Source organism: Lycium barbarum, chromosome 10, assembly GCF_019175385.1.
Source record: "Lycium barbarum isolate Lr01 chromosome 10, ASM1917538v2, whole genome shotgun sequence".
In the NCBI taxonomy this organism is placed as follows: Eukaryota; Viridiplantae; Streptophyta; class Magnoliopsida; order Solanales; family Solanaceae; genus Lycium; species Lycium barbarum.
The window spans coordinates 5578545-5592701 of NC_083346.1; positions in this window are offsets into that span (position 1 = coordinate 5578545).

A 14157-nucleotide genomic window follows, 5' to 3' on the forward strand; every position below is an offset into this window, starting at 1 on the left:
ACATTATATGAAGACAATGTTGCATGCATAGCTCAAATAAGAGAATGATACATTAAAAGAGACAGAATAAAACACATTTTGCCAAAATTCTTCTTCACTCATGATCTTCAAAAGAAAGGTGAAATAGATGTTCAACAAGTTCGTTCAAGTGATAATTTGGCGGATATGTTCACTAAGGCAATGCTAACTTCAACATTTGAGAAGATGATATAGAAAATTGGAAGGCGTCATCTCCGAGACATTAAGTAATGTTTTCATCAAGGGGAGTAAATACGCACTGCACTCTTTTTTCCTTAACCAAGATTTTGTCCCACTGGGTTTTCCTAGTTAGGTTTTTAACGAAGTAGTAAACAATGAGTATCACAAATAACTATGTAGACATTTTTCTTTCACTGGAATTCATTTTTACATGGACATCTGAGGGGGAGTGTTGTAAATTTTCAACCCCAACAGTAAGGAGTGGATGCCCATACTTGGATCCCATCCTTTCCACTATTTACCAATAGTAACTTTTAACTTTGATGCCTATAAATTGTATCGTTTTGTAGGGGTGTCAAAAAAAATATGAAAACCGACCGAGCCTAACCATACCGAACCGATTTGTAGGGCTTTTTCAATAAAACCGTGGATTTTTATTTAAGCTTATAACCGTCCCGAACAATTAGGGTGGTCTTTTTAATTTATACAAAAAATAAAAAAATTCCCGAACCGAACCGAACCGAATCTCTTTACATGTATGAAATATATTTTATATATTACAAATATGTTAAATTGAATATATAAAATATATTTTATAAGTTCTGTTTCACATATAAAAAAGAATTTTGGCCACTAAATTTTGGGCCTTTAGTTGATTGGATTTAGTTTCAAAAGGATACCTCGTATACATAGTCATACGATCATAGATTTAGATGATTTAAGTAGGCATTTTTGGTTATAGTTAGCACTAACAGAAGTTTAACTCCATCGTGGTCTCCTTTACTATGTTGCTTGATGTATATGTATCAAATTCAAGTTGTGGTTTCTGTGGCCTACAAGCTAATGTTTCTTTTGGCTCAATTCAACGTTGCTATTTTTGGCAAGTTATTCTTCTCCCTGGTCAATCAGTGAGGATTCATGTCGCGATGATGCCATCGTTGCTGTCTTGCTACTTGATATAACACATTTCATTTAATTACTGTATAGTTTTTTGAATACCTTTTACATTAAATATTTCATAAGAAACAAATAGAACCTTTATTTAATGGTGTACTACAAATAGGTTTGTGGAGGTTAATGTCGTTACATTTTAACGATTGTGTATTCTTAGGTGAGACTTTAAAACTAAAATAACCGAAATTGACCGAACCGTACCGATGCCGAAGAAAAACCGAGATGATGGGAAAGTCTTGAAAAGTATAATTTTGGTTATAAAAAATAAAATAACCGATGAATTGGGATGGTATAATTTTTTTAAAATAACCGACCGAACCATCCCATTGACACCCCTATCGTTTTGGATGAGTAAAAACACACAATTGAAAGAAAGAAAAGTAACATCTTCTCCTGCTATCATTCTCTTTCTCTTTATATTTAAGTTCTTAATAATTATTGTGTCCTTGCTATACTGCCATTAATTTATAACATTTTTCTGTATATATACGGAAAAGGGACAGATTGGCCTTGTACTCTCACAAACAAGCTCTATTTGCCCTTCATTATACCTATTCAACATATTTTCCCTTGACATCTTACTTTAGTGTCATATTTGCCCTTGTATTCTTAAAAATGACAAATATAACTTATTTGTGAGAATAGAAGGGCGAATCTGGCAAATATAGCTCTTGGTTTCTTCAAGTGTTTAGCTCTTCATATTTAGACCCCTTAATGAAAATCGTGACTCCGACACTAAGTCGAGACAACTTGTTTTTTTTTACCAACTTAGTTTCACCAAGGAAAAAGCAAATAGTATGATTAACCATTTACAAGAATTCGAGCTTTTATTTTACTATTGCTTCTTGAAAAGAATAAATGGGGCAATCGTATAAAACTAGTAATCTAACCCTGAGATTGACTTCTTGTCAAAATAATCATTGACTGTACTGTTTTATTAACTTGTGCCTGAAATTAACACTCCAAAACTCACTTGATAGTAGAGTTTGAATCAATAGTTTTTTAGAAGTCACTACTAAAGAACTGCTGACCGACCTCAGAAAACCAACCTTAACAGAAGTCGAAAAAATGAGATCGGTTTTGTTCTTCATATATATTTTTTTTTAAAAAACAACCTCCTGAAGTCAGTTAACTAGTAAAAATATTATGGGAAAATACAATACCAACCCCAGGAGGTCGGAAAATAAATACGAGATTTTTTTACGTCGGTTTATTTATTTTATAAACAAATTATTCTAATTTACCCACCTCCAGAGGTCGGTAAAGTTAATTAAGAAAATAAAATTATATTTTAGTGAATGATCCGTACCTTTTCACTCTTGATTTTGATATATGAGTGAAAACTCAGTGAGATTTATAAGAGAGGAGATGGGGAATCGGGTCGACCCGTTCAGGACCCCAATTTCCTCTCTCTTTTGTCATCTACCTCTTCCCATGGTTGATTTTTTTGTGGAAAGACGATGCCAAGGTTTTCATCTAATGTGATGTGAGAAAGAGTTGAAGAATGAACAAGGGAGAAGACTAAACATGAAAAGGGAAACAAAGGAAAAATATGTGTACAATTCCATTTAAAACATAAATTTATGGTTCTGATTTCCTTGCTTAGTGAATCTTATTGATTGAATTAGGGTTTCTCCAAAATGGAAAAAAAGAGTAAAAGCTCTGCGTTCACTTTCACCAAAATGGAAAGGGCATTTCTCCCTTATCTAAATTTTGATGATGGATTTCTCTACTTTACTTCAGCGCATAATAAATACATAATTTTATCCCTTTCTTAGAATCCATTATCAGTATATATCGGTCAGCCCCTAAATCAACCTTACTGTAACATGTAATGGAGTGGTGTCATTAACACTTCCATTCTGATTTTATTAACGTCATTTTTCATTTTCTGAAATTTAAATTTTACTTGCTCTAATGACAAATTTTTCTCTCATTTGGTTAAGCTTTTTCATGGAAGGGAACATTCTTTTTAATTTTATCTTTGCTGCCCAAATAGCAAGACATAATCCTACAAAGAAGCAAACTACTAACACAGAAGTGTTAAACACAACAACTGGGAAGGAAATTGCAAATTATGAAAGAATATCCCTCCTCTAGTATACGAGAGTAGAAAGTTAATCTGATTTCTTAGTGAAGTTATAATATACTACTTTGTTTTTTGCTCTAGATCCTCTCTAGTTCATTATCATGTTAGTCAATCTGTTTTGTTTTTGTCTAAGACTTTCATAGATCTAACATTATCATTTAAAATTTCTGTAGAAGCCGAAATACAAGTTGGAAAAGCACCAACTAACAAATTAAAATAATCAGTCAAAAAATTATACTACACATTAAATACAATAAATTTCAGTAGTTGAAAAGCAATCAAAAGTTACATATATAATTGTTGTTTAAAAATAATCTGTATAAGTCTAAATAAAGTTTCTGAATCTATAAAACACTTAGTAAAAGCAGATTACACAATCTGTAAAAAAACTAAAAACCAGTAAATTACAGAAAATGGACAAATGAACAGAAATAGTGTTAAAAAAAATATATATTCAGAACATAATCGAGCCCACTTAGTTCAAAGTGTGTCTTTAAGGAAATTATTCCCCTCACTGGTAGCGGCTTTATAGCCATTAACGCACTGGTTGGGAAAAGGTTTGCACCTTTTCAGAAAGGTTTGCAACCTTTCAGAAAATGTACGTTTTAAAAAAACGGAGGGAAATTTAAATTAATCCGGGGAGAAACGGGTCGCGGACACGCGGATCCGGGTCACTAACGGGTCAGAATCTGGAAATAATTAATTAATTAATAAATAATTAAATTAAAATTTAAAAGAATTTTGGTCCAAAACGATTATCAATCAATCAGATCATTTGACCAAATCCAAAGCCAAAGCCAAAGCCGAAGTCAAGCCGAGCGAGCGACGACGACGGCGCGTGGGGTCCTTTCCCCCTCAACCCTTTTAGCAACTAGAGAAGGTGTAATGTAATATGTACACCTCTCTTTTTCTCTCTTTTTCCTATGTGGGACAGATGCTTTAACCAAAGCACAAGGAACCTTTTACATTTCCCAAAGCAAAAAGGGACCTTTTATATTCCCTTCACTTTTCATCCCATCATTTCCCATTCACCAATATCAAAAAAAACCAACAATAAATCCAAACGGATTAGGATTAAGAGAGATGTAATCAAACCAAGAAATCTTAGGAACACGTGGCATCAATCAAATTGTGTATTGACAAGTATGGAGCATGAAGCACCGGAGCTATCCATTTTGTCTTGTACTAGCTCCAACAGAATAACATGGAGATTGCTGAGGTCGAAACAAAAATTAATGTCGTAATTCAAAAATGGCAGCTCAAATGGTTGTTGACTTAAATGCCTAAAAAGCAAGCAAAAATTCAATTCCTCCTCCTGATGATGAAGCAATTCCCTAACACTCTTTAGAATCAACATTGTGGCTTTGTTAACTTTCAAAAAGACCCCATTAAAGATCTAGTGGCTGCAAAATCTGTTTCCTCTGTGGGAGCATAGCGTTAATCCTGATGATAAACAATAACTTTGCCTCAGGATCTATATAAAAAACCAGCTATATTCCTTGTCTCTCCTTCATCCTTGTCTACCATAAACCTAAAAAAAAAAACTGTAAAATAGCTTATCTTCATCCTTGTCTCTCCTTCATCTTCAATTCTCTTTCATCTTCTCAGCATAAGAAACAGGCGGCTGCACATAATATATTTGAATTTCATATCGCAAAATGAAAAAAAAAACAGAATAGGAAAAAAACACTTACCATTTCACCTTTGTTCATCCTCTGATGATTTTTCAAGAGCTTTTTCTTTTTCTTGTTACGATTTTTCTTCTTATTGTTACTGGATGTATCATCAAGGATCCTAACTCCACCTTTACCGAGGTCAAACACCAATTGAGGTGTGCCGCCAATTGTTTTTCACTACTATAACACTGCCCACACTTACAACAGTTTGTAAGTTCCGGGTGTTTTTCTATGTAGTGTGTTTTGAGTTTCGGCAAGATATGTAGGTTGGCGAGACAACAATGACACTAATACACATTTTGAATCAACTTCGAGGCCAGTGAAGGTATTTTTTGTTTTTTCATTCTTCTTTCTGGCAGAAACAATAACTATTCTTTTTTTTTTTTGGGTAAAGAATGAGACACTAGTTGTTCTTATTTTAGGAGAAGAGAGGGACATACCGAATAATTTTTTAGAGAGATTTAGACTGACATTGGGAGGGGAGAGAGAGAACATTGTTGTGGGAGGTGGAGTATGTGTGTGTGAGAGAAAAGTTGTTTGCATAGGAAAGGTGCAATTGCAATGACAGAGTTGTGGTACGCCTGTCGGGCCATAGTTAGTAGGCTGGGTTGGAAGAGGGAAAGGGGTGTCTGGCCTAGCCTCCTACCCGGGTAGGAGTAAATAGTGGGCTAAGTGGGCGGATCAGGCAATATAAATGCAGGTCACATGGGGCCGGGCCATAGTTAGTGGGCTGGGTTGGAGGAGGGAAAGGGGTGTCCGGCCTAGCCCCCTACGCCGGTAGGGGTACATAGTAGGCTAAGTGGGCCGGGACGATTTTTAGTCAGTGGGCTGGGCTGGATTTTAATTATTTAAAAAAAAAATTCTAATACTAAAATTTATTAAGTTTGATACTTTAAAATCTAGTTGTTGTCAACTTTATTTTAACCATTAAGTTTCTTAAATTATACTTTGGTCCTATTTTCAATCTATAAATACCATTCATTCTTCTCCATATTGTCTCACAATTTCCTACTCTCCTCTTTCCCTAAATTTCCTACTCATCTAAATCTCTCTCTCTCTCTCTCTCTCTTACAACTTCCAAGTTCAAATTTTAAAATTTAAATTTAATGGATAATGATAATCCTCCACCTCCTCCCCCAGTCTGAAGATAAATTTCAAGTCCTGTGTGGTTGTATTTTGAGCGAGTAGACGAGGAACAGGTTAAATGTCAACATTGTGGTCAAATATATATCCATAGGTACGAACCGGTTTTTAGGGGTACCGGTCCGTTAAGCAGGCACTTGGACAAAAGGCACAAAATTGAACTTTGAAGTTTATCTCTTCTTTAAATTTCTCCATCGATGCTAGTGTTTTGAACTTTTCATTTGTAATAAGTTAACCGTTCAAGTTTGTATGTTTTGAATTTGCAGTGTTATCAATTTAAGTTTGAAGTTTTATTTTAAATTACTTATGTAGTCTTGTATCACATTATCAACTTTATATAATTTTTAGCACTTAAATAGTCGTTGGGAGTCTTCATTCCAACAACATATTCAAGATATACACAAATACCATTAACATATACAAGATATACACAAGTATACCACGTAAATATTTCTTTTTAAAAAAATTTAATTCGAAGTGGGCCGGGCCAGGCCCCCGGTGGGCAAGAACCCGGGCTGTTGGTGGGCCGAGCTACTGGGCTCAATGATATGTCCGGCCCAGCCCCCTAATTTTTTCCACTAGCCCAGCCTACCACCATCTTACCGGGTTGGGAGGCCGAGTTGGTTATGGGCCGGATTAGATGGGCCAGACCCGGGCCAACCCGACCCAATTGACAGGCTTATTGTGGGAGGTAAGGTATGACAGAGTGAGGGTTATATAAAAACTCTTGCCTTATTACAATGATACTTTTGTTTCGTTAAGGGCCTGGCCTGTTTGGAAAGCCACCTGGTATTGAATTTGTTCGTTTTTACCATTAAATTTGTAAAACTAAAATAAATAGGAATTCTTAGTGGTGGGAAAATAAAATTAAATTACATTTTTAAATCTAACTATTGGGGTGCAGGTAGGGTGATAATTTTTCTCTTCTTCAAGTCAAATCTCATATTTTCGTTTATCAAAAAGATTTTTTCATCTAAAAAATGAAATTAAATTCCCTGATCTATGTTCACACCATTTTGCAACTTTATTTAATTCGGGTTCCCTAACCCTTCTACTTTTTCATCTCAAAAAGTTCTTTCAACGGTATTCCTCTTCTTCTTTTTCATCTCAAAAGTTCTTTACTCTTGTTTTTCTCTCTAATTGAAAGAAAAAAAGAGTAAGTATGAATTATTACCTTCAAAAAGTTGCTATCCACCACTTCAGTACTTTTAACTTTCTACCAATTTTCTTCTCTTCTCTTGTATTATTGCATATATAATCTCTACTTCAGTAATACTCTTTAGGTTCTACCCAAACTTTTTATCATTTTCTCTTTCCTTTTCCACTATGATTTATCTTATTTCAAAGAATTACAAAAGTGAATGGGAAATCATTTTTATTTTTAAGCCATATATATATGATTTGCAGCTCATCACACTTTCAGTTTTCTCATATCCCTCGATACAAAAGATATTGTACTTTTCCGAAATTTATCGAACTTGCTTTTCTTCCAAACTAACCCTAACCATGTCTAATTCATTTTCTCCTCCTCTTCAACCATGTGCGATCATTTCAGAAACCAATAAATGTAATGGTTGGATTTTCTCTGAAACTTTTGAAGACATTGCTGAGTTTGAATGTTATATGTCTCATTTTAGTTTGGACAATATTAGGGCGAAGTATGGAATTCTGCTCTGAAGTTTTGGTTAAAAAAAATTTACATGCAAACTAATTAGTCTATTGAAGAATTCATAATTTCAGTGGGAAAAAAAATTACCTTCCAAATCTCGAGATGGAGGGTTTAATGTTGGTAGAAGCAGTGGAATACCCTTCAGATAGTTTAAATCATGAGTCATAAATGAAAAAATAAAAAACAAACTCAATTTCTGCTCTATTTAAGTATTACCACAAATCAACGCATCCAAAATGTAAAGGTGTAATTCTCTAATGACATCAAATGTTACTTAGACCTAAACAAATTTTCTTTTAAAATACAAATCCAAACTCTATAAAAGACCAAACAGAAATCACAAAGCACCAACTAATAGCCACATCCCTGCATTCCATGTTCCTGCTGAACCTACTACCACGTTCCTGTTGAACCTGCAGTGCACCGAATTGCTAAAATGCTCCCCCCATAGTTCCAAGACTACCAACTGGCGTAGCAAGTTTACCAACTCCTAAACCAGATGTTGATGTAGAAGTGCAGTTTTTGGAGTTTGATGAGTTGGAAGAGAGAATTCTCCAAGTTCGCCGCTGGTGTCAAAACGCACTTTGTGGCGTAGGGAATGCTTACTTGATTGTTCGACGTCGGTTCACTGCAGAGCAGCAGGATCCAACAGTTGAGACTAAGTTGTTCTACAATCTCAGACTCCTAAATAATGTCAAGGAAGTTGTTGATCTGCGCCTCTACAAAGTAAATCGTGCCCTCAAGTTCATCTGTGATCCTTTTTATGTTTAAATTTCAAGTGTCAAGTGTCAATATCAAACTTATCGAAACCATTGGATTCAAATAAATTATTGAAAATAAAGGTTAAAAGTGGAGAAAAAATAAACCACATGATCATTTTTTATCCTAACAAATTAAAGTTCACGAATTTTAGAAGGACTACAGGTTTTGGATTCTGCTTTAACTTTAGTGTTCGTTCTAAATTAAACCTAAACAAATTTTAAATTTAATATAAAACCCATACAAATTACTAAAACAAATCAAACTTATACAAACAATTACAAAAAAATTATTTGTGATGACAATTTAATCTGAGATTTTAACTTTAGTTATTTGGCTAAAAAAGTAATTCTTTTGATTGAAGTAGAAGAATGACTTAGTTTGTGATATAACTCCAAGAGTCACTCAAGTCAGAAAATAATATATCTTTTGTATCTGGTCGACCGATCCCGTAGGAATCGTGGAAAAGGTTTTAGGATTTGGGTTTTGCTAAATCCTAGAGAGCGTTTTTTGTTCTAAGGCACGATGTAATTTAGAACCAAGAAAAAGGGAAAAGAAGATCAAAATTTTAAAGAAAAGGAAAACGAGAAATATATCAAAACAAAAACAATTACTCCCACCAATTACAAACTTTACCTTTTACGCTTAACTTTAAACAATTATTTTTTAATCTTGTGGTCTAAAATAAGCCAAAGATATTTTTATGGTTGTGGATCATCTCGTTAAGCATAAAATGTAAAGTTTAAAATTAATGACTTGCTTGTAAAATGTGTTTTTATTTCTTTTTAATATTTTCTTTTATTTGGTTAATACGAATAGACCTCGTCAAGATGAACTCTGTGCAGAATAGGTTAACCGTGACTGGGATAATACGTCTAGAGCTACTTCTAGATAAAGTTTAAAAGGTTGGCGAGGCCGCATCTATTGTGAAAGTTATAGATGCAACACCGGCTAAAAATGCGGAATCACAACTGCTAGTAATATGCAACCAGTGCCACAATCGGGCAGGTAAATGTACACACACACATACATATAAAATATGAAGTGCCTTCTATGAATAAGGTGTATGTTAAGAATAAACCTTCTGACTTGTTGACATCTCTTTTTATCTATTTGTTGTTTGAATAAAAACATGAGGCTCTAAATTAAAATATAAAGCTTAAACGCGAGTTTTACAATACGTCCAGATAAAAGAGCAGTTGAAGTGGAATCAAAGGTTAAAGACCTTCAGGAAACTGTTATTGATTATTTTAGGGGGTTTGAGAAGCTAAAAAAGATCCTGAAGTGTGTTAAGGAAGAAGAAAGATTTGATGTTCTCTTGAAAGCCTATGACAAGGTTGCTGGTGGTAAAACGGTATCTTGTAATACTTTACTATCCAAGACGAAGCCTCCAAATTTGGCTCTTGAGACAACTGATGTCTCCAAGAAACCCAAAATGACTTTTAAAATTAGAATACGCCCGCCTACATCTCTTCAGATTGCTGAGGTGACGAGACTAATGTGCATAGGTATTTTCTGCTCGTGCTCTATCAAATTATAGTAAAGTTTAAGATATCGTCCCATAGAGATTGGAACCACCTAGGCTACAGATTTGTATTATTTTTGTTACCATTTAGGAAGATCAAAATGATGAAAAGAGAGTTGCACAAAAGTCTTGAAAATTATGATAACAAAATAAGAAATATTTTTGAATTTTTCTAATAAAAGATAGAGGTTGGGATATTTTGAATCGGCAAGATAAAATTATTATAATAAAATAAAAAATTTATTATTTATTTATCTGTTTAAAGAATGAGTGCTTATTTATAATACAATCACTCCACATAACGACAATATGTTAATAGCACCACTCTCGCTTATACTATTAATTTATTGACAAGTAATTAGTGACATTAAACAATAATTAATTAATAACACCTCTTTCGATTAGTGTAGTTAACCAATTAAAGTAATGGCTTCAAACAAGAATTATTTTAGTTGAGTGCACCAAGTGAATAAAAGTCTCTTTCGATTAGCTTTTGCTAAATCGATAATTTTATTTGAGTCAATCCCTCCGTGAGAATTAGGACTGAAAGGAATTAGACAAAGATCCCTTAAATCAATAAACTTATTTGAGTCAATCCCTCCGTGAGAATTAGGACTAAAAGAAATAAGATAAAGATCATTTAAATCAATAAACTTATTTGAATTAATCCCTCCGTGAGAATTAGGACTAAAAGAAATAAGATAAAGATCATTTAAATCAATAAACTTATTTGAATTAATCAGTGTTTTAAAAGGCGGGGGCGTAAGGCGGGGCGTTTTACATACGCCTCGACGAGGCGTAAGCCTCGAGGCACGGGGCGTAAGCCCCATGGGTATTTAATTTTTAGTATTTCTTAAAATAATATAATTACAATAAATATTTTTAAATAGGTAAAATTACATAAAAAAATAAAAGAAAACTGTAAATAAATAAACTATATATATATATATATATATATATATATATATATATATATATATATATATATATATATATATATGTATGTATGTATGTATGTATGTATGTATGTATGTATGTGTGTGTGTGTGTGTGTGTGTGAGCGCGCGCTCGCGCGCTTGATCCTCACAAAAAAATGATCAAAGCAATCCATTATACACTGCTTATAACTTGTAATTATATATAACATAATTTTACAAGTATAAACAATACAATGAAATAAAAGCTATTATGAAATGCAAAACAATTCTAACATTTTAACTTTCAAACACTGAAAAAAATACAGTTTCTTAAAACACTATTACTATCATACTATTCATTTTATCTCTCTATAAGCAAATAATCAATAAAATTTATCAATATTACAATTAAAACATAACTTCTTCATGAACAAAAAATAAAATTATATGATAATTCTGATACATAGGACTTATGATCAATGACAAGTGAAAATGTACAATTCCGCTATGTGTTTTTTTTTAAAAATTAAGTGATATTCACCCTCACGACGTTCTCAAATAGTAAATATCTAATACTACAACTTGTTATATGAGTTACACCCAATCTTCTATTTCTTTAGATGAAAAACTATTAAGTAGCATTATTTTGTTAAACAATTATGACGGTGAATGATTTTAATTAAGGAATTTAAAATATAATTTATGTTAGAACTGTTAGGCGAGCCCTGGGCGTTAGGCGTGTTTAGGGCGTACGGTTGGGCGCTTAGGGCGTAAGCCTTATAGGAACTAAGCCCCGCACGTTAGCCCTAAGGCGTTTTGCCACTGCCCTGCCCCGAGGCGAGCCTCGGGGCGAGTCCTGACGCTGCCTTTTAAAACAATGGAATTAATCCCTCCGTGAGAATTAGGACTAAAAGAAATAAGATAAAGATCATTTAAATCAATAAACTTGTTTAAGTCATTGTCTTCTCCCGAATAAGAAATAAAATAACAAGATAACGATTTTTGCAAAGAGATATAATTGGATATAATTAATATCAAATACCTTGGTTTATAGAGATGATAAAGAGAAAATCGCAACATAAGAAGATAATAAAATAAAGATGTTTATTATAATAGCTTCATCAAGCTTCATCTAGTATCCCAACCAAGGAAATTTACTCCATTATGGAGTAGAAAACTAAATACAAATAAAGACTAAGAGAATATTTTTTTACTACAAGAAAGAGCCAAGAGAGACACCAAGACTAGTTCTTGTGTCCTCTTCACTCTTGGATGCAAATAGGATGAAAGATTGGGTTTTTTTTTTCTTCTTAAAACATATGCCTATTTATAGAAAAATTCCTAGAAGTCTTGGAGAGACATTGCAAGAGAAATTCAATATAATAATATTTTCTTGATGAGAAATTGGCATGGCAAATTATCATGCAATCTTGAGAAATTGGCATGGCAATTTATCATGAAATTTTGGTGAGAATTTGTTATAACTTTGTTTCTCTTCACTTTGTGTGGTCTTTGGTGAAGTTGTCATGGATGCATCCTCCTTTCTTGGCTTTTAGTTCATGCTTCTTCTCTTTTTTTCATGTATTCTTTTCCTGCAAGATTTGTTAGAAAAGTACGAGAATATGATATAAATTATTCATGTTTTATTTTTAAAATATTATATTTTTATATTGAAATTACATGAATAATTTATACCTATCATGAGGCATTTGTTGAGAAAATGAACAAGGAGTTGAGGGAGAGAGATGTCAAAGTTAAGAAAAGACGGGCTCGTCTTCGTAAGGCAAAAAAGAAGTATAACGCTGCTGAGTCACGACTTCAGAAGGAGGAAATCTGTCTCAAAATTTTCGAAGAATTTGTCAAAAGCGAAACCCTGAAAGCTTTGAAGTCGTCTTCATCTTCAAATTCTCTTCATTAGGGCTATTTCATCTTTATTCCTTGCAACTGTTTGATTTATTCTTGCTACTGTCTTTTTGGAATTTGGTTTACTATAATATTCTCATGTATGTAGCTGTTCACTATCTTGAATCTCTATTTTACCTTTATTCTGATTTACTCTTGCTACTATCCTTTTGGAATTTGGTTTACTATAATATTCTCATGTATGTAGCTGTTCACTAAAAAACATAAAAAATAGGGATCTAGTAGCTCAGTTGATTGATTACCTGAACTCTCACCTTGTTGGTAAGGGTTTGAATCCCCACATTGTAATCCCCCCCCCCCCCCCCCCCCTTTTTTTTTGTTTAAAAAAAAAAACAATACGTGCAGATTTAATTCTAGAGAAAGTTCAAAAGGTTGGCGAGGTCACATCGATTGTGAAAGTTAGAGATGCAACACCAGTTGAAAATGCGGAATCACAACTACCAGTAATATGCAACCAGTGCCACAATCAAGTGAGTAAATGTGTGTGTATATATATATATATATATATGAAGTGCCTTCTATGAATAAGTTGTATGATAAGAATAGACCATCTAACTTGTTGACATCTCTTTTTATTTATTTTGTTGTTCGAATAAACAAATGAGGCTCTAAATGAAAATATAAAGCTTAAACGCGAGTTGGTGCGCAACAAAAATGTCTTTAAAGACATCTTAGAAGCAGCGGCGAAGCCAGAAATTTTGATAAGATTGTTCAAATGTTAACGAGTATATAATTGTTTCCCGATGAATGACTGCAACAAATTATTTTTAACATCATCATTGCACACCCGCCTAAAAATTTACGGTCCATTTGATTTCGCAAGTTATTCTTGATATATTTTATTGCTAGAAAATTCTTACGGTTATTATAATATCAAATGACAACAACAACAACAACAACAACAAACAACAACATACCCAGTTTACGTAATCCCACAAGTGGGGAACAACAAGGGGCATTCCGAGAATGTTACAAAGCGAGAGATAACGACTAATTGATTTTCTTTGAAAATTAAAAGAAAGAAAGAGAATAAAGTTGGATAATTAAAATGTTCACAGAAGCAATTAAAAAAGAAAAGAGAATAAAATAAGTGGTTGTTAACTAGCTATTGGATCTCGTTGTCTTCTTTTTAATAGTACTTCTTCTTCTTTTCTAGGAAATAGGAAGGAAAGAAGAAAGACTAAAGGAGCTTCAACAAATGAGTCCAACGTAACTCCAAACCAACATAAGAATAAACCAAATGCAAATCATAACTCAAAGACAAATAAGTTTAGATGGAACATGGAAGAGATTAAGTTCAGTTG